Source organism: Fundulus heteroclitus, chromosome 5 (assembly GCF_011125445.2).
Source record: "Fundulus heteroclitus isolate FHET01 chromosome 5, MU-UCD_Fhet_4.1, whole genome shotgun sequence".
In the NCBI taxonomy this organism is placed as follows: Eukaryota; Metazoa; Chordata; class Actinopteri; order Cyprinodontiformes; family Fundulidae; genus Fundulus; species Fundulus heteroclitus.
In genome coordinates, this window is record NC_046365.1 from 9,979,699 (window position 1) to 10,007,429 (window position 27,731).

At 39.6% G+C, this 27,731-nt stretch overlaps 1 pseudogene; it reads right to left on the reverse strand.

Moving 5' to 3' along the window:
• The window catches only part of LOC118556412, a 42,472-nt pseudogene extending 17,816 nt beyond the window's left edge, over positions 1-24,656 (reverse strand).
• Positions 24,657-27,731: the final 3,075 nt, after the last annotated feature.

Genomic DNA, 27,731 nt, shown 5'->3' on the forward strand with positions numbered 1-27,731 from the left:
AATGGGCCTTTAGTCCACTTTTGCCTGACGAATAAGCCTATAGAATAGATCCTACAGATATAGAATCTTTTCTTAGTAACGACATTCACACGTAAGAGTACAGCAGTTAGTGTACTGTGCTTGGAAAAAGATCGGACTGGATTTTTACTCTGATAGTGTCTCAGTCATTTTTTATTTTAGTATGGAGCCTCTGCAATTTGATGTCCTCTTGATTGTGACTTGTTGCTCATCCAAGTTGTCCAACATTCAATATTCGAAGCAGTAACTTAAGAATCAAAGTTGATTGACGGCAGTCCTTGTTTACTATATTCCCACGCACCATTCCCGAATACTAATGCAAATGAAATTCATTACATATACTTTGTTTACAGGAAAATACATTTTAAAGTATTACAGAATGAAATTGCACAGGAACTGATGTCACAGATTTGTGAGGGGGAAGCAGAGGACTGCATGGACATCAGCACCAAGAAAAGGAAAAAAAAACAACAACCAGCAATTTCACACATCTAAACCTATGCTGCACATCATTAAGTCCATCCAATTTTGGCAAATCAATTTCCATGTCATGTGACCCTCCAGCGCTATTATACACACACATCATATGCAACCCAATATAGTCATATAAAGCAGGAATAAGGGATTGCATCCAAATAGGCAATTCCCTAAACCAATGTTTATTTGAAAGAAAAAACGTGTCAAATGAGTTAAGTAATCTGAACACTCTGGTTACTGTTAAAACAAAGTACAAACCTTAAATTTAAATGTAAACCTTTTTTATTTCTGCTAAACAACAGTCTAAAGGTTTAGCTAAAATATGCACCTCAAATCAAGAAGAACAGACCAGTTTTAGTTAGTCAGAAATGTAAAGCATGCTTAAAAAAGAAATGGCAACCTTCTGCAGGATGTGTGGGAAAGGGCCCTCCATATTATTTGCTGATTGTGTGAGCAGGGAACAGCTGAGATGGCGGCACCAGAATATAAAAGAAAGGGGGAGGTGCTCTGTTGGGATCAGTCCATCTTGCTCATAGCAGGGGTGTGTTAAATAAAAGGGTGTGTAGTCAAAGTGAGAAAATTCTGGGGCTTACCTAAACATTTTAAAAAGAAACAAAAGTTTCCCTTTCAGTGCTTTCTGTGCCATGCAGCCCAACATGATATAGTAAAAGTTCAATAATATTTAATATTTGTCTCTTGTCATAACTTAATGACATATTTACAGATTTCAAAAGTAACTCACATGCCACAAATTGTGTCAGCTCCACTTTAATATGCACAGTGGTGATTATCCTTTACAACCATAGCTAGCGGCGCGCAGACAGGGGATGTACACTGCACAGTCCGTTGCTTAGCAACACCCATCCCCCACCTCTAGCACAAACTAGTCCACAGTGTGGAAATACCACGAAGCCCGGGACGTACCACTATGACAAAAAAGGGCAGGGGGGGAGGGGAGGGCTGTCTGCCCCCTATTTGTCTTTTAAACAAACTTAACAGTCAACTTTAGTTTCATGAATAAAAAGGTCAATGACAACACTTAACTACTGTTGTGAAAAAGCCATTGATTATTACTGTACATTTTCAATTTGCTTGAATGGTCTTCTTTTTCCTATGAAATTAAAAAGCAAACAAATTCTTAGTACAAATAATGTGTCACTGTGCAGCACAGTTACAAAGATCACCTGCAGTACTATGTGCTATAAACTGAGTCCATGTTGCCACTGGGCTGAGTACTAATCATGTTAGCCTCAGCCAAGTTCTCTCACTCTGTGATTGTCTCTGGGTGAACTACAGAGAACCTTAATCAGACTGTAATTTGATCTCAAAGGTCTTTCAATGATTGCAGCAAAAGCACAGGCTTTTAGAGGAGACCAAACTTTATCATCTGGAAGATTTTTCTTACCAAAATATAACATTTCTTTCTCTCTCTGTCCCTCTCTCAAACTGGTAGCAATATACTTTTGTAAATGTATTTTTTCCAAAGACCTTAAAGCTTAGTTAATGCACAAAGGCTATTTGGGTATTTAAACTATCATCAAAAATGTAAAGATACAAACAAGGATTGGGGGGGGGGGGGGTGCTAAATTCAGCCCAACAGTCTGTGCGGCAACCTGACAAATAACAATAGGTTTGGTTTCTGGTTCCTCCCACTGAAGAAGGCTTTTTTTCCAGATGCCTTTTGCTTTACCTCAACCTTTCAACCACAAAGCAAAAATAGAATACAATAAAAATCACAAAATTTTCAGCACAGCTCTCAGGAACTGCATTACCAGAAGTACATTTAAACCAAACTACTACTATCTGACCCTTTCAGAACATGGTAGATCAGTTAAAATGAGGGTAAGAACGATATTATTAATCAGTAAAGTAAATCAGCAAAAAGTGTTTGATTCAAACAATAAACGGCAACAGTTTAAATTACTTTTATGTTTATCCTCCTAATAGTTATTTAAATTTAAAAAAGAAATGGCAGAAAAAATAAGCCACTTCCAATTTGGCTGAGCGATGCACCAATCACCCAAGTTAGAGCTTAGCTAACAGTGCACGGCTATCGCTAAATTGCACCCTCCCCCTCCCCCGTCCCCCGTCCTCCCACCTTTTCTCTCTCTTACACACACAGCCTGTGTGTCTCTGGAACGTCCTCTGCTGCTCAAACATGGACCGTACCACTCTCAAAGGAGGGGGGCTGGAAGACGAGTGGGGGAGGGGCATTAAACACAAAAGAGGGGGGGGGGGGGGAACGCAACACTGCACTAAAAGAAAAAAAAAAAAAACGGAAAAATGCTTTGAGTCTGCTTTGACCGCTTTCACAGAGAATGTGAAATAACCCCACTAACCTCTAGAGTACAACACAGTACACCTTTCCTAACAGTTGACAACATCAATCCTTCTAAAAAGTCTAAATCAATCATTGTCTTACACATTAACCAACTATTACACTCATTTCTGCATCAAGTTGCAATTACTCAGCATTTCTTACATGTGCAAGTAAGATATGGCGCACATTAGCCACACAGTCTCAGGCTAGGTGAAAAAAAAAAAAACAACAACCCCAGAGCAGAGCCTGCGACAGTGAGCAGTCTCTACCCGCCCAGCCTCTCCCACAGCAGGGAGTGGTTGCTGTTTAAACAGGCTGAACCATTCCAGCAGGAGGGTGGCTCCCCTCTGGGACCAGGAACAAAGACCACTACTATGAAAATGCGCACAGGTAGAATACCTGGTGTATCAAAAGTTCACATATCACTGTTTGGCTAGTTGACTCCAAACTTATTTTCTGTTAGCATGTTGAAGACACACACAACACCACTGATGATAAAACTGGGCTTTTCATTAAAAAAACAAACTAAAATACTTTATTTTAGTGTTCTTTGGCATTTCCCATGCTCATTAAAACAACTGTTCTGAGAAAAACTCAAAACTAGCTGTGCAGTCGTTGCCCATCCCCCTCTTCTTCTCCTTTCTGCCACTGCAGAAACACAAAATGGCCACCAGTGTTGCTGCGAACAGCATGCTGAGCAGAAGCAAGAGCAGATCATGTTACTGGCTCCGCCCACAAAAAAACCCCAGCAAGAACGAGAGCAACAACAGCTATCTTTGAACATTATTTTTATCAAATAAATTCCAGCTTTAAGTGTTTGTTGTTGCAAGAGTCCATGTGTGCTGTGCACGTTGACCTGGAACTAGAACTGTTATGTTTTTGTTTTTTTTTTTTGTTTTTTTATCTTTCACCTGATCTGATCCCAAACTGCTCCAAATCTATTACAGGAACACATGAAATGACAGAGGAAGGAAATGAGAACATTTTATTTCCCTGTTGAGATAGGTTTTGGGGGTTTCAACCAGTGTATCCCAAAGGAAATCTGACACCAAGCTGTTTGGGACAGGGATACAGAGCATGTTTTCTTGTTCAAATACAATTAATAGTTAATACTAATCATGCACATAATGCAAGAAATTTTCCAAGAAGGCTAAAAGTATTGTGGGGAAAAAAAATCTGTCAGCTATTGAGGGCAGACACTGCATTCCAACTACTAGTGCGCAACTCTGCCCTTCCCCCACCCTGCCTGCCTGCCTGCATCTGGATTCACTGAGACTCAAAATGGCCACCTGGTCTGCTGCGCCTAGCAACACTGAGCTTCTCCAGCCTGCCTCACCTTCCAATAGAACTCAAGTTTCAGCAGCATTGAGCCGCTGGGAGATGATGCCTATTTGCCCAAGTGTATAAAAAAGTAAAACTTTGATTATAGTGGAGTTGAGCTAAAATTAAAATTTAGTAATTGACCCCCCCCTCCCCCCAAAGGAGGCAGCAAATCTGCCTCTATGGTTTTAATATGTGCTAAGGCTTCAGCGTGTGAGTTTGCTAAAAACAAATAAAAGTCTCACAGTACCAACATAGTTTTAGGGGGAAAAAACTGCGTCAAACTTCACATGGCGATGAAAGTGACCCATGTTGATTCATAAAACACGCTAAAAAATGATTCGGATCAGTTTCCACTGACCTTGGTCTTGCCAGTCAATTTCCCCAAAAGCTCTAAATCTACAATTCCTGCTAAGATTATTACACTTTTGACAAGTCCCTTTTGAAATTGGCTTACCAAAGTGGCTTACCAAGAACATTTTGGTCTGAAAAGTGATTAATCTAGCCTGGAAGTGTCTCCTGGTTTTACCTTGAAGGTCGCTTTCTCAATCGCAACACAAGCTCATGTAACTCAGGTTGACAAGAAAACCTGACTCGCCCATAGCTGTGAAGGAGAGTGAAGACTTGTCTGGTTGTTCACTTTGTGTCAGACTAACATAGACAACGGGGCACTCTGCCTAAGCCAGCTACCTGCAAACCTGAACAAGTGAAAGGTTGTAGAAAACCCTCAAATGGGAACCCCATGAACATGATGACTTTAAAAAACTGTTTATTGGAAGCATATCACGCTGTTGTACTTAAGATAAACGTTTCTTAAAAGGAAGATTGCTCACTTTCAGGTGCAACTCAGTACATTGGAATATCACCAAATAGTTCTTTAATTTCTGCATTTAATTTTTATAGATATACTTGTCAAAAGGAATGACATCGGATAACTGCAAACTCACTTTGTAATGAGTATGGCGTCAAGCTAATGAAAACTTGCAAAGATTACACGAGACCAATGCAAGTGATTTTTAATACACAAATACCTCCCTACTAAAAAGTTTGTAAAGCACATGAACTTGATCAGGACTCCTTTTGCCCGTATTACAGCATACATGCTGTGTTGCATGGAGGTGATCAGCCTGTGGCTCCCCTGACGTATTCAGGAGACCCAGGTTGCTTTAATAATTGCCTTCAGCTTGGCTGCATTGTTGGCTCTGGTGTCTCTCTCTGCCCTCTGACAATACTCCACAAAGGCTCTGTGGGATTTGGGTAAACCCAGTTTGCTGCTCAGCAAGGACAGCAATTTAATCGTTATTAAACTAGTAGTAGGTATTTTTGGTAGTGGAGGCAGATTCCACAGAGCAACTACTTTATTATTTTCTCTGCCTTCCCCATGTAAGACGCTTCTGACAGAATCTCTAGTACATAAATGACCTAAAACAAGGACTGCAACAGTTTTAGGTCTGTGTTTTGGTTACATCTGTGTTGTGTGGTTGCTCTTGAAGCCACCCACAGCCCTGCCGTTACCCATCTCCCCCAAACTTTTGAACTTTGCTTTACAAATCGGCTTAACGTTGAGATTATTTCCATTTCTTGCATACATTTTTAATAACCACACTTTTTCCTTCCACTCAACTTTTTATTATCACGCTCGGATGCAGCCATCCCCGAACAGAGTTTTATTTCAACAATGTTTAGTGGCTTATTGTTGTCAACAGTCTGCGCCATATTTGTAGATGTCATATCATGGCCTTACCATGACATTTCTCTATCAAAGCCTTTTTCATCATCTCATGTAATGTTCCATTTCCCCAAGCAACTCAGTTTTGTTTTTTTTAAATCAGCTGTAAGATATCACCAAAATTACCAGATGTAAACACGTAAAATGCATCACTGTATGACAAATTCTTATATTTTCACTTTAAAAAGGAAAAACTAACTTATCGAGACACCCGTATAATATTCTAGTGTTTGGAAGAGAACCATTTCATGCAATCACAGAGTTCTAATTCGTTCTCGAAAGCCGTAATTTGAGCGAGAATAAAGTAGTTGGTATCTGGCTGCAGATCAGACACTGCATACAGAAATTATAATACAATCTCATCAGATAAAGTTACGAATCAACCAGTGTTATTTTATGCTCTCCCATCGGAGCAAACATTTTTTGGTTTGTTGCAAACCCAAAGAAAGAAAACATGGTGGAGAAAGCATCGACTATTTTTTCCTGTGACATTCCCTCGCGTACATTCGTTAATGTCTTGCTCTCCGTTTACCCTGGAGCGCTTTTTTTACTCTTTCCATATTTAGGGTAGCGAAACATACCTTTGAACATCTCTAATATATAAAACATGAATGAGAGTATCAAATTTATTCGTTAATTTAGTTACAATATTTTTAATTAAACATCTGTACCATACTTAACCGACAACCGTTTTATTTAATGACATCTATCTATAATAAGTAGATTATAGATAAACTGAAAATACACCAACCACAACAACGACCAGCTCTAATATGTAAAAAGAAAAAATAACAGAAAAGTAACAAACTACTGAACTAAACTGATTAAACTGCAAAGTAGCAATCTAAAACCACTGCTCCCTAGCCAGCCATTGCCCAAGTATAGTACGCGTGATTCGCTCCTGTTGTGCAAAAGCGAAGAGCAGCAACAGCAGGCTAAAAGGAAAACGGGGGAAGAAAACTAGAAGGGGGAGGGGTGGGCAGAGGCAGATGGTTCCATGTGATTCAAGCATGCACATGGTGATTATTCTTTAGCCATGCGCAACTGAGGAAAGCTATTATCATAGCTAAAAAAAAAAGGCAATGTATGCGGATAAAAAATACTCAAGACAAAAGACATATTGATGCAAAATTAAATTAACCATGGGTTACTTAGTATATATATATTTAATTAAAGTTATTGGTTGACAGCTGAGTTAATTAATCTTTAAGCTGTGTTTCTAGCTGTGGTTGAAGCCTATCAGACCTAGAACAATATCTAATGTGTTCACAGTCTACGTCACTCTGATTGATGAACCCTAAAGCTAGGACTACACAGTCAGAGCCTAAGTGCACAGGCAGACACAGAGCGCCAGCACCCATCCCCCACACCTGCAGTCTGCTCCTTGCTGGAGGTTTACTGCCAAAGCATGGACTACACCATTGTAGCAGAAGGGTGTTCTTACCAGTGAGCAAGAGATCTGTCGAGGGGACTGAAATTCCCTGCTGTTTCAACTAACTACAATATCATGCCATGTTTAAAATGCAACTAACCTGGGTTGAGGAGGAAATTACGCCCAGTAAGTTAGAGGTCTCTGAAACGGGTGGACATTCTACCCCCATAGCCTCGAAATGGTAGCTCAATCCGCCTGAGCTGCTGGATAAAATTTTAATTAAGTCTTTCATAGCTACAATTCAGCTATATTTCTGACTCTTCTGTCCAAAATTTGTAACATGGAAGTCATGATTTTTTTTCTGTGAAGTTAAATCCAACATTTTATGCTGCCTTTACTCCTTCTGTCTGAGACACACTGAACCTTTCTCTGTGAAACACTGGCAACACATAGCTAACCATGATTAATCTGAACTAAATCAGTTAATTTAAAAAGCTAGCCTCATCTACATGCTCCCCAACTCCTATTTTTAATTTGATGGATTGTTGCAGTTGATGCTTGTAGCAGAAAATGGCTGCCACAGCTGCTGAGAGGATCGCTATTATGGTGACTACAGAAGCTGCAGAATCCTGCATATGGCTGTCTCTTGTTCATTCAAACCCATAAGCCCCCGTCTTATTTGCTTTTTCTTCAAATAAAATCTGCCTATGGATTTTATTTGATTACGATGTCAATATATTAACTAACCTTTATTTTGAACAGGTAACAGGGGGGGTTAAAGGAAATTTCCCTTACTTTATTCCCTGGCACATTTTGATGCAAAGGGAGTGAAGATCGATTGTGTTTAAATGTTAGTGTTATTTCCTCATTAACTGTAATCTTTATCAAAATGGAGAACATTAGAGGCTAGAAAAAGTCTAGACCTTAACATGCAATCTCACACTGTATCTACATGTCACGAAACATTAGCTTGAAATATTTGCAACATTAATCCAAAAACAACAAAATATTGCCGTATTCCTAACATTTTATTGTCTATGTTTTATCCAGTCATAGTTTTAATATTGCGAATTCCTGATGCTGTTCTATGCTGCTAGGGGATGGGTAACGAATTTGGTACCGATCAAATCTCGTCGGTACTACCGTGCACCGAGTCATGTAAAATCAAACGGCACCCTGTTTCGGTACCTACACAAATCATTGTGACATGGAAGGAAAAGAGTGGGCAATTTTCCATGCCGGACATCAACACAGCATTTCACGCACAAGAGCGTAATGATGTCAGTAGCCGCTGATCTAGTCAATAAAGCAAGCATGGCTGACAGAAAATGCTGGAAAGTATATCTCCAACTTTCAAAATGCGATGCAGAAAACGCTCGCAGAAACATTTGTGAAGCGAAGTGCAAGGCTAGTGGCAGGGTGCTTCTAATATGAGGAAGAACGGTCGCTGTTGCCAAGTGACATTTCATTTTTATTTATTTTTTACAAAAAACGACTAGCAACTTTTTTCTTTTTTATTGATGAATTTAGCGACTTCATGTAAACGCACCAATCATTCTGGAGTTACTGTCTTGTGAGTGCTACTGTAAGCCCATCCTACTTCTCCAAGCACCGTCTCACAGACAGCTGCCTTGTCCTGAAACCCCCGTCAGTAGACATAGCAAAGCGGAGATCCACGTTGCTAATGTATCTCGCCCTGGAATACAAAGCGGGATAAAATAATAGTTTGCAATGTAGTCTTTTTTTCTCTCTGAAACTGTTGCTCTAAAATAATTTCCTGAATTGGATTTACACACAGCTTCAGTCACTCACTATGTGTGTGCCTCTCATAATTGCTGTTTAGGTAACATTTTGTTTTATGTGGTGTTGTTTGAGGCAATGTATTAACCAATGCCAAACCATGCACAAATTCTAGCATGAGATATGCAACTAAAAAATGTAATTAAAAGGGAAATATTTTATCTAAGACCATGCCATACTTAGAAATTATGCTCCAATCATAAGTTTTGTTAGGGTCTTTATTCTTGTGGTTGTAAACTGTGGTGCACCAGAGCCGTTAACTTGGCATCTACGTTTTTGGTGTAGTATTGGGTGGTTGTGCACCTTGAAACAAGCCGATTGTTGATCAAGTAGCAAATTATTTCTTTTAAATGGACAGAGTCAATTTTCCACTGACCACTGGGGCTATTGCCACACCTCTGGTTTCGCAATACTGGCTTATTGAACAAGAACCATACATTGTTACAGCAATTGGCTGGTTACTGTGTAAGCAACAGAAAGGGATTATGATGTGCTCATTTATTTCGGTTTGATCATGGGTTGTACGTTTACCATTTGCAGTTCCAAACTTTGCACGTTTCTGTTTTCCAGTCTTTTTCTGACCTCTACAAGAAATTTGAGTCAGATCGCTACAGAATAAAAAATTTCTATTGGGAGTATATTTGAGTGCTATGGTGTTATCACAAATGCGGATGAACAAGTGGCCAATTCAAATTCATGGAAGATCTGCTGTATGTCAAATGGCCTGGTGTGTGATCTTGCGCATGAAGACATACTCCCACACTAGTAGCGTTTCTATCAACGTTTTTTAATGTGCATTTTGAAATATATTAGAAAAGGTTGATGGAAATGGCAAAAATTCAAACGCACTAAATTTCGCAAACGTTTCTACGCTCACTTGAAGTGGTTTGAGTTTTTCGATAAACAGTAAATGCACTAAAGAGGAGATGGAAATACATTTGTCGAATCAGTTCTGATGTAGCAAATGTTTACCTCACATGACTAATCAGCTGTCTGCGCTGTCAGCGTCTACGTGAGTATTCCCATAACGCTCGAAAACAGGGCTGGATGCAACATCGGGTAGGTGTGGATTGACAAAGAGATTTGTGCATCTCTTAGTCTCATCCATGATTTTTTTTTTGTAAAATTCAGCATATTCATTAAAACCTCGCTCCATCACTGATGTGATCCGTCCACCCAATACTTCCTGTTTAATACACATAAACTTATGACGACATTATGCTGTGTGTTGCCTTGTTAATTTGCTACAGACCAGTAAAATGAAAACACATCTGATGAGCATTTTCCCTTTTTGCAATCTTTTAAAAGTTCACTCAAAACTCGCATGAGAACTGGATGGAAACATGGCTATTTACTCCAACCCTTTTGCACTGCCTAAACAACTAATGGCATACATTTTGGATTCATTAGGAAATCTGCTAAGACATCGACAACTGTAAAGGACATCCGTAAAGCAACTATTGCCATAGTTCTTGTGGGTGTCATAAACTGTCCAAATGCATTTACCTATTAGTCAAGGGCAGATATCAAAAGTCTTGGAAACACTAATCTCATCAAACGTATGTTGACCGGCTTCTGGTGCAAAGGTAAGTCCTCTGACCTACAAAAGTTCCAAATATTTCAAAAAGCAAAGTCCAAAAAAATGGGACACCTACACTTTTGTCAAAGAACATAAATAGGGACACAATATCGCATCAAACATACAGCAAACTGTCAGGATGAAGATTCACAAAATGTACCAATGGGCTTTGGTTCACAGTTGTGGGATAATTGTTTTTTTTCTCTTAAAAAAACAAAAACAAACAACAAAAAACTTCAGACATGTCCTACATGAGAAATACATAATTCCAATCCAAAATTATGTCAGTTTTAACCCAGTTCTGATAATCCATGTGTTCTTGCTCTTCTTTTCTGCGCAATATACATAACTTACATTGATTGAATGGTGGCTATTGCAGTTTAATTTTCCTATTGGTTCAAACAGAACATGCTTTTATCAGCCTAGCCGCGCCTTCAGGTATAAAAGCATCTCCGACATGCCCCTATAGCAAGTCAGACGCAGGCATTGGAGTCACGAGTGTTGATCACCAGTGTTTAGTGTTTGTTACAGCACTGAACGGTAGCCCTGATGCTATTGACAATACTAATTAGGTGAGTTTTCATCGCGGTTCTTTTCCCGCTTACGTGTCTCGCTTCACGAGAGCTGGAGTTTGTGAATCAACGTTACCGGTGAGCCAAGAGCGGCGCCACCAGAGGGAGCGACAGTGCGGCTAGCTTGCTGCGGCTAGCTTACTAACATCACGGCTGCTAACCGGGACGAGGCCAACGTCCGGCAGCTAACCGACCTAACAGAGAAAACAACCAGTGGAAAACGACGCGTTGGATTGACAACAGGCAGAGGTAAAACTCTGCCTTGTCCGTAAGTACCGCTACTCACCACAGTTAGCTGAACAGCGAGAGATCGGCTGTGCTTGAACAACGCGTCTGGCCCAAGGTGTCTGTGTTCACAGAGAGACAACGCAGTGGCCTCCAACTGCTGAGCAGGAGCCTTAAGGAAGCGACAGGCAAAAAGAAGCGAAATAATGCCTCCAAAAGGATCCAAGACCGACGGGAGACAAGATGAGGACTATGTATCACTCACGCAAGTCAAAGAGTTGCTGAGCCAGCAAAAGCAAATGTATATGGAGTTACTCCAACAACAACAGGACAATTTTAAGGGTTTTGTTAAAATCATTGTGGACACTACTAACACCAGAATGGACGCAATGACACGAGAACTACAGGACATTAAAACCAGTCTGCAATTTACACAGAAAGACATTGACGACATTAAAGTAGAAAGTGCTAAGCACAAGGACCGAAATGACACGGTGCAGTCAGACATATTTAAAGTATGTGAGGGTATGATGACTATCACGGATAAAATGGAGTACCTTGAGGGGCAATCAAGAAGAAATAATTTGGTTTTTGATGGAATTCCTGAATCACCAAATGAGACTTGGGCTGAGACTGAGGAGAAAGTGAAAACTATTTTAAATGAAAAGCTAAACTTTCAACATAAGGTTGACATTGAGAGAGCTCACCGCACCGGTAAACAGAGAGGAGACAGACCCAGGCCCATTGTTGTCAAATTTTTACGATACAAGGACAGATCAACTATTCTGCAGAGCACCAAGGCACTTAAGGGATCTAAGATTTTTATTAACGAAGACTTCACGGATGCAGTAAGGAAAAGGAGGGCGGAACTAATGCCGGACTTAAAAGCAGCACGTCAAAGAGGGGACATTGCTTACCTACGTTATGATAAGTTGATCACCCATCCACGTACTAGTACCCCTAAATTATCCAACAATGTATGACAGACAGCCAGACATAGCTGACGTTCACTTCTGAATGAGAAACATGCAACATATCACGGCCTATGAGGATATAGAGCTACCCGTATTCCAACACAGAAACTATCATCAGCAAGATATTGAAATTGACATTGATCCTGATAACAACTTCTATAATGTCAGCAATGATAGTTGTCACTATTACAGTGATGATCAGTTCAATAACAGCATTAAAATGGAACAAAAGCTGTCAATAATTCACTTTAATAGCAGAAGCCTCTATGCAAATTTTGACAGCATCAAACAATACCTCCAACAACTTTCACAGACATTCAATGTTATTGCCTTATCAGAAACTTGGCTCAATAGTGATAAGGGCATAGACTTTGAAATCAATGGTTATGAAATGGTTTGTAAGAACAGAGAAAACAAAAATGGAGGAGGAGTAGCTTTATATGTTGATAAGAAGATTAATTATAAGTTGATTGAAACAATGTCAACTGTGATGGACAACATGTTTGAATGTGTGACTATAGAAATACTCATGGAAAAAAGGAAAAATGTCTTAGTGAGTTGCATTTATAGAGCCCCTGGATCAAACATTGAAGTATTCAACAACTGGATAGAAGAAAAATTTATAACAATTAATCAAAAAATAATATTTTTCTGTGGGGATTTCAATATTGACCTTCTCAATCCAAATAGACATAGAATGACTGAAGAATTTATTAACACCATGTTCAGTTTAAGCTTGTATCCTAAAATCACCAGGCCCAGTCGCATTACATCGCACTGCGCTACCTTAATTGATAATATTTTTACAAATGTGCTGGAAAATAATTTAACTAGTGGAATATTAATGAATGACATAACCGATCACTTACCAGTGTTCATAGTCTACGACTGTAAGTGCAAAACAGACAATCAAAAAATAGAGACGCATTACAAACGGGTTACGTCTGAAGAGACACTAAGAGCTCTAGAAGCCGAGTTGTTGGCCTATGATTGGAGATTAATATATAAAATGAATGATGTGAATTCAGCATATGATGAATTTTTAAAAATATTTAAAATATTATATAACAAGCACTGCCCAATCAAACAATATAACAGGAAAAGCAATCAAAAAAATGAACAGTGGATCACAAAAGGAATACAAAAGGCATGTAAAAAGAAAAACAAACTTTATAGAGAATTTCTAAAACATAGAACGTCTGAATCAGAAAACAAATATAAGAAATATAAAAATAAGTTAACTAATATTATAAAAACATGTAAAAAGGACTATTATTATAAATTACTGGATAGGAATAAAAACAACATTAAGGAAACATGGAATATTTTAAATAGAGTCATTAGAAAAGTTAACAATAACAAATATCCAGACTATTTTATAGATAATGAACAGAATATAACTGATTTGAAAAGTGTCGTCAATAAATTTAATAGATTTTTTGTTAATATAGGACCTCAACTAGCAGAAAAAATACCGACTACAAAAACTGCAACTCAGCAATATCTAATTGAGAATAATCCCAGCTCCTTATATCTCAACCCTGTACTAGAAGAAGAAATCATAAACATTGTGAATAACTGTACAAATAAGACTTCCACTGACTGTGATGATCTGGACATGAAAACTATTAAAATAGTAATTAAAGGAATCTCTAAACCACTAACTTATATTTGCAATTTATCATTTCAAACAGGATCATTTCCCAACAAAATGAAAATAGCGAAGGTCAAACCAATGTATAAAACTGGCAACAAACACCTCTTCACTAACTACAGGCCTGTTTCTCTTCTCCCACAATTTTCTAAAATCCTGGAAAAACTCTTTAAGAAAAGACTGGAACAATTCATAGAAAAACATTCGCTACTTATCAGCAGTCAATATGGATTCAGAGCAAACCGGTCAACATCGCTGGCCGTAACTGACTTAATAGAAGAAATAACCAACGCAATAGATAGTAAGAAACTGGCAGTAGGGATATTTATAGATTTAAAGAAAGCTTTTGATACAATAAATCATGAAATCCTACTTAAAAAATTAGAACGCTATGGAATTAGGGGAGTAGTTTCTGACTGGATGAGGAGTTATTTAAAGAGCCGGAAACAATTTGTGAAATTGGGAGATGTGGAATCTGATTGGCAGGAGACTGTCTGTGGAGTACCACAAGGATCAGTATTGGGACCAATTTTATTTAATCTTTATATAAATGATATCAGTAAAGTGTCCAATGCATTAAAATTTATCTTATTCGCTGATGACACAAATATTCTAGCCTCAGGAGATAATTTAGAGCATCTTCTCTCAACAGTCACTTCAGAGATTAGTAAGTTAAAGATATGGTTTGACCATAACAAATTATCCCTAAATTTGGACAAGACGAAATTCATGGTCTTTGGGAACAGTTATAAAAATATTGAAATTCAAGTTCAAATAGAGGACGTAACTCTAGAAAGGGTTTTTGCTAATAAGTTCCTCGGTTTAATAATAGATGACAAAATCAGTTGGAAACCTCATATTCAACATTTACAGAGTAAACTCAGTAGAAGTATATCCATATTGGCCAGAGCTAGACATGTATTGAATGCTAAATCACTTCATACTCTATATAACTCTCTGATTTTACCATATTTATCATATTGCTGTGAAGTGTGGGGAGTTAATTACAAGAGCTCTTTACATCCGGTAACCGTCCTACAGAAACGAGCCATTAGAATCATCCATAATGTCGGTTATTATGAGCATACAAACCCGCTCTTCATAATATCCAGAATTCTCAAATTTGACGACCTTGTAGAATTTAAAATGGCTCAATTTATGTTCAAGGTATCAAAGAAGTTGTTACCTGAGCACATACAGAGCACGTTTTCTGAAAGAGAAGGGGGGTATAACTTAAGGGGTCACTCAATCTTCAAGATCCGCAATTTTAGAACAACAAGGAAAAGCTTCTGTATTTCAATTAAAGGTGTAAAGTTATGGAATAAGTTACATGAAGATTTAAAACAAAGCAATAGTTTAACACAATTCAAAAGAAGGTACAAAGAGGTAATTTTCAATAGATATACACATGGGGACAGAAAGCAATAAGGTGTGTATTGAAGATAATAACTTGGTGTAAGGGTTTAGAAAGATAAACCAGCATAAAATGGGAAAATGTATAGGTAAATATTAGTAACTGTTACTTCAAACTGCCACTTTGATTTTGATTTTTTTTTTCTAATGACAGTAGAACTCTAAAGTCTCAAGTGTTTAGGGGTAGGAGTTTATAAGTTCTCACTTCTTCCTACCCCGTTTTGAGCAGGATATGTTAACTGAAACAAAAATCTGTATTTTCTCTTCTTTCTTATGCACTTCTTGTTACTGTGCACTATTTTATTTTTATATTTGTATCATGTTCGAATAAATAAATAAATAAATAAAACTTTACCACTCAGAAACTGCAACCATTTTGTCCTCCACTGCCATGGCAGCGCCTTGAGCCAGCAGCTCGAACTAATAACACTCAGGCCCACTGGGCTTCACAAATCCTCCCTCAACCTTCATTGATGAGAGAATGAGGGAGACCACCTCAAAGGACTGTTCTTTGGCAAAATCGCCATTGTAAACATGGTCACTCTTTATATTTCAACATGTCACTTTCCCTCACCCTGACCACAGACCAACTTAACCCCTCACTACTCATCCCCACACTTTTGGCGTTGCCCACTTTGGGGGAATTTTAAAAAAATAAATTCTGGGGGTATGGTTTTGCTTTTACATCAGGGTGAGTTACAATTTTAGCAACAGTTGAACCCCGTCATTTGTCCATAGGAAACGTTTATTCTCCGCCATCTTGAACGTAGCTTCAAGGCAGTAGGTTTTTGTTTTAGTGTGCATTTTGAAATTCAAAGAACATAGAACAGACTAGTGGCGTGGAGAGGGAGTTACACTGCTGTCACGTCTATTTTGCAGTGTAAAAGAAGACTGTAATAGAACGTTGTCATGTAAATGTGATAACAGAAATTGATAAATTGAGGGGGGGTGAGGTGGGTTTAACTCAGCGGCAGAGGGAAAAGTTCGCTCAGCGCACCGTCTAGAATTCTGTTTCTCTTCAAATGTGTATTTTTAAATACCATATTTTTCGGACCTAAAGGCGCACAGTGAATTAACGTGTCTTTGTCCACATATAAGGCACACCAGATTATAAGACGCACTAAATATTCTTCCCAAGTGTGTAATATCACTCCGCCCATTCACGTACACAGCTCTCACCTGAGAGAGGGAGAACTATCCGTCTCTGTCGGGAGGACCGACTAGTTGGACTACACTGCCCCAAGGCCAACATAAACGTAACTTTTATATTGAATTAACTTACTAGGTTTATTATTGCTAGCGTGTACTCCGGGCGCAGGCTGCCTAAATGCTCCCACTTGGGAGGACTGTGCGCACACTGTGAGCTGCGTGGACTCTTAGTGGACGTTTTACCCTTCATAGTTGAGGGTACTGTTGCCGGCATTTATTGTGGCAAATTCCTACAATTCCCACACTTTCTGCCAGTGGGACGAAGCAGCGGAACGGATGGTAAAATGTGTGACTAGCTAGCTGAGCACCTAGAGCTGTTTCTTTTCCAGCAGGCTCCCACCGCACACCTGTCAGTGAGAATAGACCCCTTGCATCTGACGTCACAGTCACGTGATCGGGGGTGCGCGCCTCCATCTTGGTGGGCACGCTAGCCTGACAGCCCGTCTCCTACATGACAAAACGGGTGATTTAGAGCGTACTTTTAGTTAGTTTATTTTTGGAATCTAAGCAATGCCTACGACTTGTTGCGCTCCCGGTTGCACAGAGAGGCATTCCAAATCGTTGGATGTACGTTTCTGTCGTTTACCGAAGGAGGAAGAAAGAAATGGATAATTTCAATGAAAAGAGCGCAGGCAGACACTCCCAATGGACTGGGGGAGCCATCATTAGAAAATTAGAAACATTCTGTCTAGGAGTGATGCTGAAAAACTGGTCCATGCATTTGTTACTTCAAGGCTGGACTATTGTAATTCTTTACTATCAGGAAGTCCACAAAATGCAGTTCAAAGCCTTCAGCTGATCCAAAATGCTGCAGCAAGAGTTCTGATGAAAATCAACAAGAGGGATCATATTTCTCCAATTTTAGCTTCCCTTCATTGGCTTCCTGTTAAATCAAGAATAGAATTTAAAATTCTTCTTCTAACGTATAAAGCCCTTAATAATCAAACTCCATCATATATCAGAGCTCTGATTACCCCGTATGTTCCTAACAGAGCACTTCGCTCTCAGACTGCAGGTCTGCTGGTGGTTCCTAGAGTCTCTAAAAGTAGAATGGGAGGCAGATCCTTTAGCTATCAGGCTCCTCTCCTGTGGAACCAACTCCCAGTTTTGGTCCGTGAGGCAGACACCCTGTCTACTTTTAAGACTAGGCTTAAAACTTTTCTTTTTGACAAAAATTATAACTAGTGGCTCATGTTACTCTCAGCTACCTTTATAGTTTTACTGCTATAGGCTTAGGCTACTGGAGTATATCAGGATCTAATTTTCTCACTATTGAGTTCTACTGTTCTTCAATTATGCATTATGTGTTGTCATTTCTGCTTTAACTTTCTGTTCTCTCTCTTTTCTCTTCATAGTAGGTACACCTGGTCTGGCGTTCTGTTAACTGTGACATCATCCAGAGAAGACGGCTCACCCGCTACTACCATCTAATGTAGAACAGATTACTAGATCAATGTGTGCTTCTGTGCTTTTTTGTTTCTCTTGTTGTGTCTCTGTTCTGTCTTCTGTAACCCCAGTCGGTCGAGGCAGATGACCGTTCATACTGAGCCCGGTTCTGCCGGAGGTTTTTCCTTCCCGTTAATGGGTGGTTTTTCTTCCCACTGTCGCTTCATGCTTGCTCAGTATGAGGGATTGCAGCAAAGCCATGTACAATGCAGATGACTCTTCCTGTGGCTCTACGGTTCCCCAGGAGTGAATGCTGCTTGTCGGGACTTTGATGCAATCAACTGGTTTCCTTATATAGGACATTTTTGACCAATCTGTATAATCTGACCCAATCTGTATAATATGATTGAACTTGACTTTGTAAAGTGCCTTGAGATGACATGTTTCATGATTTGGCGCTATATAAATAAAATTGAATTGAATTGAATCATATTACGACAGAATTTGCAGTCTACACTTCATCTCCGGTAAATACAACTTAATTCTGCTCTAGTCATTGTTCTACTTAAATAGCGGCGGAAGGGAGGTGGCGATCGCTACAGCAGCCGCCGCAGCCGCCGCTGTCTGAAGCAGCAGACAGCGGCGGCTGCGGCGGCTGCTGTAGCGATCGCTACACGGGCCGGTGAAGCGATCGCTACACGGGCCGGAGAAGCCGCTGTTGCTGCTGTAGCCGCCGCTGTCTGGAGCTGCACCCGCTTCCTGCTGCTCCAGACAGCGGCGGCTCTCCGGCCAGTGTAACGATCGCCACCTCCTCTCCGCCCATTCACGGGCGCTAGTACTTCTGTGTTTACGCTGCAATGTCGCCGACACCCCCACCCATTTTAACAAGACAAAAACACCAAAATAATCCGTAGTGAGTGATGTTTTTTTTAACCTACCGGGCGGGTCTTCCTCTCTGCTTTGTGCTGTTGCACAAACATGTCTGAACATCCATCCATTTTCTGACCCGCTTAATTCCTTATGGCGTCGCGGGCGTTTGCTGAAGCCTTTTTCCTGATATAAAATAATTGCAGCCGTCCAGTGGTTTTAGGGGCTTTCGTGCTCTCGTCTGTACTGGCCTGCGTGTTTATAAAGCAGCTGTGTCGCGGTAAGAAACCCTTGGCCAGCATTTCACAGACTCGCTCCATCCCTTCAGGCTTTTGCTGTGTGGATCTGGCAATCTGATACCATCAACCATCAACTTACTCTTAAAACGATCTTGTGATACGTTATCTAAAGAAGAAAAATACCTGGAGAACTCGTCATTTCGTCAAATGGCGTGCCAACCAATATGGCCGCCACGCAAGGGGTTCTGGGTAACGGAGTCACGTGGTTGCAAGGGGTCTATAAGAGGGACTGTGATGCCACGCGTCCTTGCGACCGCCTGCTTGGACTAGCTCAGTGTATCAAGCTCAGTGTCACATATAAAACAGTTCAATGTAAAGACTTCTTGCCTCAAAGAAGTTTATAGTGTGACACATAGCTGTATGTGCAGAGTCCGCCTTGAGTATGCGCAGAGTGAACTACGCCCGAATATGTGGGGGCCTTTACATGAATCCACTTCTAGTTTCGACATTACAGTCAGGCAGTCTTGTAGACATCTCAAGGGTCCGATCAGGTAGTGACACAATGTACCGTAATGCTCCGAATATCCATTGAGTGGAGCGGCTTACCAAAGTCATACTTATACATTTTAATTGATTTTTTTTTTATGTGGGACATTGTACCCCATAAAATCGGTCGGTAAGCACAACTTTAATCATATATAAAAGGTGCACTGGACTATAAGGCGCAGCATAGATTTTTGAGTAAATTTAAGGATTTTAAGTACACCTTATAGTCCAAAAAAATAATAATACTGTAATTCTTTTTTAGTATTGATTATATCGAGACACTGATTATTTTAACAACCCGACTATATACCATCTTTGGTGTCACTGATAGATGCAGCCTTCTCAGAAGACAAGCATGATACTCTAACAACTCCCACCACTCCCCCAATGTAGAGTCGAAAGTCAAACCACCAATGCTAGGCACCTGATCATCCACGGAAACCAGTCACCACTCAATGTTCTCGCCAGCGCATTCCAGAGTGAAAGTTGTCAAGATTACACTGAAATTAGACTGTTATGCTCATTTTTAATGCACGTAACAGTGCTATGTGCCTCACGCTAAGCTAACTGCATGACACGTCAATTTTTCCCAAGTCTGTGTTTTTGGTATTTAAAAAAAAAAAAAAACGAAAGAAAAAGTCGCTTTTACAGGAAACGATAGGCTATGCTCATGTCCCTTTAATACGCTGCGCTACGTGTACAGTTTATAGTCACATGACTCCACCCTATCTAGTCTGAAACAAGAAGTGGAAAAGACTGAGGTTGAGAAAATGGAGGCAATTTCAAATGTTGAAGTGGCGGTAGTGGTAGCAAGAGGAGCAGCTGTTAAGTATATTGCAGCCACATCTTATCTCTGGTTCAGTCACACGATGGACCCGTTCATTAGTAATCGTGGTGAACGGCCAAATGTATTGCAAAGTTGATTTTAGGCCATGTTGTCCAGCCCCTGCATTAGAGTCCCCCCTTATGCTGACAAAAAATCCTGGTGAGGACCCTGCCAAGTATGAACTGTAATGAGTAATATTGGTTTGGGGAAAAAGTTGGCACAGTCGTATGATTCAAATTGGACAGCAACTACCGCAGCAGGAGTCCATGGTGAGAACAGAGCAAGAGGCACCACATGATCTTCCATTGTCCATCAGATCTAAGAAATGTGTTGACCAGAATTGGAATAATGACAAACTGACATTATTAAGACGTGGAGAATTAGGGAAATTCTCCATGTGTTATATAGACTGCTCAAAAATTAATGCTCAAAGAATTTGGCTACTTTGGAGACATAATCCCAGCTTCTTGTTTGTGGTTTTGTGTCAAACTAAAACCAACTCCAGAAGGCTGTTGTCCTTGTACAGTCTCTGAGGACAAAATTGAAGCATATACATGGCATTGTTTTTATGTACTTTAATTTGTTGTACTGGATTTGGACAGTGTCTGCAAATACCCGATCATACATTTCCTGCAGCAGCTGTGGCTCAGTGGAGAAGAGTAGCCTAACAACAGCCTGATTGTAAGTTTGATTCATACTACCTTCTTTCTACACGATGCGTCCTTAGGTACGAGACTAAACCCCTAGATTAATTAGGGATTTGGGTGTGAACAGGCAGATGTGGCATGTAGCGATCAGGAAGTTTAGATAACGTCCAGAACGTGCAGTATAAACCCAGTCCACTTAAATTCAGGACAAATACATCTTGATAGTAGGAAAGTCAAAATATCCCAATGAGACTCACAGACACACTGGTTTGACCATCTAATTCATCCTTGATATGCAAAGCAAGCCAATCATTATTTCCCACTATGATAACACAAATGATAAAAGGACAGAAGACTGGTTTAAGCATTGCACATAGAAACCAGCCCTAATGCCTTGTAACGCGTTTTCAGATAATACTAAAATTTAGAAGTATTTCTTTTATCCACAAAATTAAAAATGAAGATATTTTTGTTTTGTGTAAAAATGTGATTAGAAAAATTTATTTCGAGCAAGACTATCATAGAAACATGTTAAACTAGTGCAGAACATTGACATCTTTAAAAAAAAAAAGATCCATCGCATATTTACTGTCAATTTTATATTATAACATGAAGAAACATGCAATTCTCACACAATATATTAATTTCACTGTTTAACCGTTTAGATTTTAATCTTATTTGGCAACTACTTTAATATACCCAACTTCAAACAGTTTGCTCAACTGTTGTAAAATTATGATCAATAATATTAAAAAAGAGGCTAAATTACTTTGTCAAAGCAAGAAATAGTAATTCCAACATGGCAGTTTAAAAAAAAAATGTAGGCGGTGCCTTTAAACACTGCCCCCACCTCCGCAGGGAAAAAACTGCAATGTGCACCATGTGAGCAGTATAACAGAGGTGTGGGGGAGGTGAAACAAGAAACGGGGCTGTTCCACCTTCCAAGACGATAAAACAACATCTAAAATGTCCCAGTTCAGATTGGTTTGCCAACTAGTCCGGTTAAAGTATCATGACTGTGATGAAGGAGTTCAGTTGTGAGAAACGTGTTCATACATTTTACTGTGGTTTAATGGCTTTGTTAACCATATGCTTCTACTGTTCCCTTGGGAAGAATGCAGTTACTTATGTACAGATTAGTTCAAATATTAAAAAAAAAAAAAGAAAAAAAGAAAAAAAACATTTGCAACCCCAGGAACCAACAATGTATATAAAAACAGGAAGAAAACAAAAACGCTTAGCACTAGGCTTACCATAGAGATTAGGCCACACCCACTTCCCAGGGCAGTGTGCTTCATGGAAAATTACTGGGCTGTACTACTTCAGTCCAAAAGGGGACCTCAACAGCACACAGTGACGCATGAAACGTTTTCTTCTACTATTTTAGCCATGCGTGTTTTCTGCCACATTAGACCATTATCTGTTGCTTTTTTTTTACTTTGGGAACAGTAAAAAGGAATAAGTAACATCCAAACACATACACTTTGACCTTGTATAAAAACCTCCAGAAACTGGTTATAAGGATGGAAATAATGAAACACAAGTCTTATTTGTATACCCTATTAGTTATGGTTTTTTATTTGTTTTGTTTTTACCCTGTGAGACAATCCATGTCAAATTTGCTCTGTGTGTTTCTTCTCCACAGTGAGCTGGTTGGGGTTGCTGCTTGTTTTAGCCCCAACACAACATACCCGCCATGCTGACTTGTTAGGGCTGGGTCTTTAAATACTTAACAGGGACAATTATATCCTAGACACAACATATGTTTTACGTACTTCACTCAATAAATATGAAACAAGAGAGAGTATGTAAGAAATATTCATCTATGCATGTTTATCTCATGACAAGCCTAAACAAGCATGTTTTAATGTTTCAAAAAGCAACAGTAACAGAAACCCAAATCAGGCTTTGATCTGGATTAATGTCATACTTACACTCTATAATCATGTTCCAACTAGCAGAAATATGAGGCAATGAAACCACTCGAGGCACGAAACAGCAAATGCGCGTTGACCAGCCTAAATTTTTGTGGGATAGGCTCCGCCCATAATTTCCAATATACGCTGCCAAAATGTCGATAAATAAATAAAATCTCTTACTGAATACGATACTAAAATGCATAGAACAAAGCATAAGTCCATAAAATTTTAAATAATGTAACATTTTGGCAGAACTTTAAATTCTGAAAACATACAGGCGGTTTTCGCAAAAGCTGCCAGTTCGCTAAAAACTGCACCATGCCTTAAGTTGAAAACTGAAAAACATTCTCAATCGCAAGTTACTCAGATAGAAAAGACGGAATCCCTGTTGTGATTGTTAAAAAATAAAAATAAAAAAAGCTAGTGTCGGCTCCACACACAACTTCATATCAGCCCAGACATTTATAACAAAAAAAGAAAAAAAAAAAGCCTTTTCCTTGCTTCTTAATCTATAAACAGACAAAGATTAGCCATTCCAAATTTTTTTTAAATTGCGCAACATTTGAAGGTAGTTACGACTGGTAGTTTTCGCTAAAGCTACTAGTCAACAGTTTCGCTAAAGCTACTGATCAACTTCCCAACATTGCAATCTAAAAGCCCTGACTACACCAAAACAATAAAAAAGCCAAATACATCAATATTAATAACAGTATTAATAATAATAACAGTTATAAAAGCATGCACTATCATCCATTTGTTTTTTTCAGCAGTAGTGTTAGCTTAAGAGTTCTTGTTGCCGCCAGTAACCAACGACAGATTTTAGAGATCACAGTTTGACTGAGTACAGGAGAAAAAAAAACAACTTTTCTTAAAAATAATCTATATTCAATGATTCAATTGGGGGGGGGGGGGGGGTTTACTTAAAAAAAAAAAAAAAAAAAGACATGAGGCTCAGCTAGCATGCAGTACCTCTACTCACCTGCTCGTTTGGCTGGCCAGGGATGTTCTGCTGTTTTCAGTTCGGACAGTTATCTGTCCGCTTTTCTGCAGAAGGGTGCAGGCAGGATGTAGTGTGGATAATGAAAAGCTGCAGGACACCGGCTTCTGCATGCACAGGAAAAAAATCAAGCCCAGACTCAGTGTTGGGCTGTCGGAGCACTCCACTCCGACTCTTTGCTTCTCTCAGAAAAAAAAAATAGACTCCTCCTCTTTTCGCACAAACGCCTCACTCAAAAAGAAAAAGGCAACGGCTGCGCTGTGACGTCAGTGATCAGTGGCGGGAGCTGGGTCAGTCGGCAGCGCCGGAAAGTCGTCCGCGTCGATCCGCTGTTGTTTTTCGAACGTGTGCCTCCTCTTTATAACCTCTCCCTATCGGCGGAGACCCCAAAGCCGGTACCTAGAACCGGAAAGGTACGTATTACAAGCTCCTGGATCCGACAGCACTCAGCAGCCACCTCAGCCTGGAGCGAGCCAGCTGCAGTCTGGTAGAAGCTGCCACACAGAGCCCACTTCTGCTAGGACACAGCAGAGGAGCTGCACATTAGCGCGGGGAGGGGAGGGAGAGGAGGGGTGTGAGCTTTGTCCGTGACAAAGAAAAACCTGGGCTGAGGGGGAGGGGTTAAACAGGGGGGAGGAGTTTAAACGAAGGAGGAGGAGCTAGTCCAGCAACTGCCTTTAAAAAATGTCATGGAAACTAACTTCCAGACCCCTGTGATATTTTCAGGTTCTGGGTTCTACATTACAGTCATGTGACTGTGATCCACTGGTCTCGTGTGGACATGTTTCCCATAACTGGATTTTTATGTAAGGAGAGTACTAGCTCAGAAAATGTGGTAAAGGGCTTCTTTTTTTCCCTTTTTTTTTTTTTAGCTGAGTAAGCAGATGATTATGTCTCCACACTCTGACCTGATGGGGTACCACTTGAAAGCAAGAGCACAAGTAAACAATTTTGAGCCAAAGCATTAAAAAATGATCAGATCTGTCATGTTTATATGCAGCAAGAGGTTGTTTTTAACTCTAATGACCCAGTAACATGTCAGCCATTTTGTTAACTCACTTTGACACAAAGAAGTGCTGTAGTTCCAGAGGAGGCCAGCAGAGGGCAAGCATTGCTGATCCTCTGATCATAAGCGTTAAAAAGATCTGCTCTGGCTCACCATAAGTAGTCTAAACATCTATGCCTGTTGTATTCTGTGTCTTGGCTAGTCTTTTTTTATTTGTTCATACATGAGACATGATCAGTAAGAAGAGTCCCTGCTCCCCCATGTCTGATGATTTTCTTCCCTCTCAAGTACGTTCATGCCGACCAGCCCAGTCAAGATGTGCAGCACTTGTCTAATCAGACAGATGCTCTCAAAATCCACTAGGCTCTAAAATCACCTACATATGTCAACAACAACAGCTAGGTCGCACTGCAACACATTGCTTCTACAGTTGCAGAGCAATGGAAACTGTATAGCTCGCCATGTGCAACATTTATTTTCTCAGTGCAACAAGATCATCAATCAAACCCCTACAGAATACATGCTGCCTCTATTCTGGTTATTACATCAGCTCATACTTAATTTGGCAAATATGCTCGTTATGTGTAAAAATCCAAACTTCCTGTTGTCCAGGTAACCCGATGTAATGGTTTCTCTCCACCGACGAACGCCTGGCTGATTAAATCTTTACAATGTGGACTTTTGCCATTTGTCATCTATTAGTGATTTTATCTTGTATCTTTTTTATTACATTCTGCTTAGGTTTATAAAAATGTTTAAAGATGAACTGTCGTAACCCTTTGAACCAGCGTGAGGTGCTCTTGAGCACATATAAGGCTGCTCATTGAGTATCATTGCTCGGGAAGAAGTAGGAATCAATGCTCTAATCATGCAAGAGGAACCTGCAGCAAACAATTACAAGGATGTATTAGACGCCCTTGAACCACATGCATTGTTTTTTTTTTTGTTGTTGCTGGAAGGAGGGAAAGTAAGAATTGAGGGGAGTAGATATTTCAAATGACTACTTGGTAATAAACTGTTAAATCTATTAGTGAACTGTATATGTTGTAGGAACCTTACAGTAAAAGGCTTTTCTTAACCTTCAGCGACTGTCAGATTTAGTGACTGTTATATTTAATCTAAGAGAAGTCGGACTGGCATTGTGTTTTGCTTCCTGTCTGATGACTGGATGCTTGCAGTTCAGAATTTGCTCATATTTAATGGCTTTTATTGTCAGTCGTAGCTGTGTTATATGTACACAGCTACGACCTTTTCCAGACCGTGCTTAACAAGTACCTCATTGGTTTTTTTTGTCATATTCCAACTCATTTACATTCAGTGATACCAGTCAATAAGTTTAGTTTAAAACATAATTTACTGGTATCATTTGTTTGTTAAAGGAGTTAAAATGGATGTATCATGCATTTCAGTTCTTCCTTTTCACATTGAAATCGTTCTGTTGTGGTCTATATAAAGTGGAACTGCACTGATTTGGTCTGAATTCAATTTAGCCCCACATTCCACCTCTTTTACCCCTGGTCTGAGGTGCGTCTCAGAACAGCTCGTTTTACAATGGAGGCACGTCACACCCCACCCCCCTCCAGGTCGCAGAGCGTTGCCCACCACCCCATTTGGCCATTTTTGAGGGATGTTGGGGGATGGTGTATTGAATTGCGTGGGTTAATACACTCAGCACACAAACGTTTTTGACACATCCACTTGAAGCTTTGGCATCCTTCAGCTTGGACAACAAAATCACTCCGAGAAATAAAAATGGCAGATTCGCAAAATTGGTAAACTGGAACTACATGATGTGTTGTTTAGCAGCTAATGCTGTGACGTAATTGTTTAAAAAAAAAAAATACAAGAAAAAAAAAACGTAATAGAGAACAAAGAAAACTAAAAGGCTTGAAAAATGTGACCCAAACAGACCATTATTTAAATGTTCTGTATTCCTAAAGACTCCAAGTACACAACAAAATGTATTTAAGGGATTAAAAAAGTAGATTTTGCCTGTTATGTCCTCTTTAAGCTTCCCCTGGTTTTGCTTTGAAGACTCAAGAAAATCAGAACTCTGAGGTAAGTTCTTCATGACAATGTGTTTATGAATTACAAAATCTTGTCCTATCACAACAATGTCTTAGTTTTTAAATTGTTAGCGTGAAATTCCATTTTTAAATTTATTTTTATCTGATTAGCTTTAGATCCATATATTGAGTGACCAACCTGTTCGTTACCCAGTATTAGCATGAGGTTTGGGACCTCATAATTTCTCTTGATATCACGTTTGAAGTTTTTGTGGGCAATCTTGGAACCAGAAAGTGAAGTCTGGTGCTCACTGTGTTTTTTTTTTTTTGTTTGTTTGTTGTTTAAACAAAAAGATATTTTAAAATTCTGTTGTGAGCTTGAATAAGTAGTTTGCGGCCATTCAGTGCCAAAGTCTCACCAGCAGCTGATTTAGCAATGTCACAGCCAGCGATAAATATCAAGCAGTGTTAGAAAGTTCTACTATCACAGCTACCATGTGCATCCTGTAGATTACCCCCCTTCTCGCCTTTTTAACATTGGAATCTATTAAAAAGAACTTGAGTGCACTGTTGCCAACTCCTGTGCAAGGAAAGTCGCTATTGGCTATCCTAAAAGTCGCTACATTATTT